The sequence below is a fragment of the Haplochromis burtoni genome, unplaced genomic scaffold (genome assembly GCF_018398535.1).
Source record: "Haplochromis burtoni strain Fernald_Lab_line unplaced genomic scaffold, NCSU_Asbu1 Contig_99, whole genome shotgun sequence".
Taxonomy (NCBI): domain Eukaryota; kingdom Metazoa; phylum Chordata; class Actinopteri; order Cichliformes; family Cichlidae; genus Haplochromis; species Haplochromis burtoni.
The window spans coordinates 1,319,516-1,322,437 of NW_024582460.1; the positions used below are offsets into that span (position 1 = coordinate 1,319,516).

Sequence of the window (2,922 nt, forward strand, 5' to 3'; positions counted from 1 at the left end):
CTCACCAGTATTGTTACCACACAGCCGTTTGAACTGGTGTCAATAGATTTTCTCCACTTGGACAAGTGTAATTGGTTTGGTCTTTAGTGTGGTTAGCCTTTTTAAAAATTTTTATTCTATTGTACTAATAATGAACAATGTTGTGATGATATAAAACTACTAACATTTCAAATCTATATTCTCCATGTGTGTAAAAAATTAAGTAAATGATACAAAGTTATTGATATTTTTATTTTAAATTGTTGAGTGATGGATGTGTTCCTGGATTTGTAAATGGACAATGGAACTTTACATGCTTCCTCCACTGTTGTATGTATGTATGTATGTATGTATGTACGGTATGTATATAAGGCCTTGCAGGTATGCAGAAAGGCCACGGCTGAATAAATGTAGCTCATATATATAAATACATATACATATACATCTGTCAAGACACACGCCAACACTCTGTTATACGTGAGTGCGCACACACCTACACGTCTGGAGTCACATTCCCGAGTCTGAAGCACACATTTCAACAAACCTTGTATGAGCAGGAAAGAAATGAAACCACCAAATACTGCAAATATATCCTGGACAGTTAGAAGCTTTTTAAACGGGATATTTGTTTGGCTGTGGACCCCCAATGCTGACAGGGCCTGGCTCGCTTCCCAGAAAGAACAATATCTGCCAGGTCGACTGAGGGGCCCAGAAGCAACCCCCTACCCCCACCCCCCACAGAACACACGAACACACACACACATATAGCAATGTACACAAACGTCTGGCCTTTAAAGCATCAGTGCTCAGGCTGTGCCTTACATAATGACAGAGAATGGAGGCATTAGGGCAATTTGTTTGATTTAAGCTGTCAAGGCATCCTGGACCCTGCCCCTCTCAGCTGGTTTTGATACAAGGTTTGTGTATATATATGTGTGTGTGTGTGTGTGTGTGTGTGTGTGTGTGTGTGTGTGTGCACGCACTCACCACAACCTTGCACACAAAGTAGGTCTTAGAAAATATGGCTTACAAGGTCGAAGTAGTGTGAGCAGGTACTTCTCTATGGTGTGCACGTTAACATCATTTACCCTTTTGCATTTTTATTCCTTTTGTTGTGCTTAAGTTTTTATTTTTGTGTGTTTGTGTAGTCTCCAAGGTGGAGGGGAAGCCCCGTAAAAGTGTCTTGATATCTTCTTGGATTTGCTCCCAATTCATATTTTCAGTATATTTATCTGTCTCGTCATTATGATTGTCCAGATTTACAAAGAAAGCCCCTCTATTGCTCTTCATAACGTTTACTCTTTCTCTGCACTAAAGCAGCCCTTCTGGGAGCTTTGCATATCCAAATATGAATCTGAACACAGAACGTCCTTTTAGTTCCAAGTCTCACTATTCAGCAGCCATCATAAAGTGCCTCTGGGCACTTATTTGGAAGCAACCCCCAAAAGGTTGATTCTGTTCATCTGGACGTCACTCATCCAAGTGATTTTTTCAGTCTCACCTGACTGCAGGTTTCCCCAATCTTATAAACAGTACATTTGCACAATGGCTGAAACTAGCACCACTGAATGAACAATGGGCTGTGAGGTCAGTTCCTTAATCATTAATATGTAAATTGTCATGACTATTGATCAGCAACCACTGATCAATGGCCATAAGTACCACTGACAGAGAGTTGGGGAATGGCTGCAATCACAGCTTTGCAGATGGTGAAAGATATACCTTTAGGCCCTCTCTTCGATTCAGAGATGGTCTTTGCCTTTTCATGTAAATGGCCTCCTTGACTTCGCGCTCAAACCAGCGTTCCTCCCTGTCCAGGATGTGTACATCCTCATCCTTGAAAGAGTGGCCTGTAGGTGTAAATAGACTTTGCCTGATAGAATTTCATTTTCATTTTAGTTGTCATTGGGACATAAAAATTGTATGCATGGAATCACCAATCTGATCTCATGAAAAGTGCTTAAAATGTTTCAAAACTTTTTCCCTCTTAAATCTTATGTCTCATATAGATGTTTTTTCTTATAATGTCCCTGTCTTTTTGTGCTCTTTTATGCTACTGTGCAAACTCAGTTCTTTGTTTGTTGCTTCGAGGAGTTGAGCTTTTTTTTGTAATTTCTTAAAGGGCTCATAAGTAACACTTTTCCAGGCTTTTAAGTGTCCAATGCTTTGAGCACTGGCTGCTTTTGTTAAATTTGTAGACTGATAAAGGTCAAGCTGTAGTTGGCTACAAAAACACTGCAGTATTTAGTCAAATATGCCTCTGTGCAAAGTGGATATCATACAATGGCTTAAAGTTGTTATGATCATAAAATTCATCTTTTGTTGTCAGTGTCAAAGAGAAAAGTATTGAACTGGACCATCTGACGCTTCAGTTTTTGCTATTATTCTGTCCACTTTATGTCCTTGTCAACGAGGGTAACTGAAAATGTCATTATACAATGTACAGTATGCGTCCTCTCACTTTTTCTTGTAAATGATGTAAATATAACCAAATGCCAGAATGCAAAGTCAAAGCGTGAGTGGAGCGTCACAGGTAATTACACTGAGTTGTGGAGTGTAATTGAACCTGATCAAACCTGCTCACTGCTTGTGTTTCTGTGAGTGTGTCTATATGTAAGTGTGTATGCCCTGTGAGTGGAATAGAGGCCCAGTGTTCCGAGGTCCCATTTTAAATAAGGGGTCTTTATCCGGCCGTGTGTGCAGCACTGGTGTGAAAGCACTAAAGGGCCAAAGCGTTTCCTCCATACAGACCTGGCTCATGCCACTCACTCCAGGTGTGGTGACCACTAACTGGCACGCTTTTAACCATCACGCTTGATTTGGAGCCTGAGGCCAACCTGGCACACGCACAAGCACACACAGTCCAAGCATACACAGTCTCTCTCTCTCTCTCTCTCTCTCTCACTCACACTCTCACACACACACACACACACACACACACAC

The 2,922-nt window shown here is 41.0% G+C and overlaps 1 protein-coding gene across 1 annotated transcript in view; it reads left to right on the top strand.

Annotated features, from left to right (window-relative positions):
- The window catches only part of gmds (GDP-mannose 4,6-dehydratase), a 192,887-nt gene that overhangs the window by 71,451 nt on the left and 118,514 nt on the right, over window positions 1–2,922 (top strand). The gene's annotated exons all lie outside the window — the stretch shown is intronic.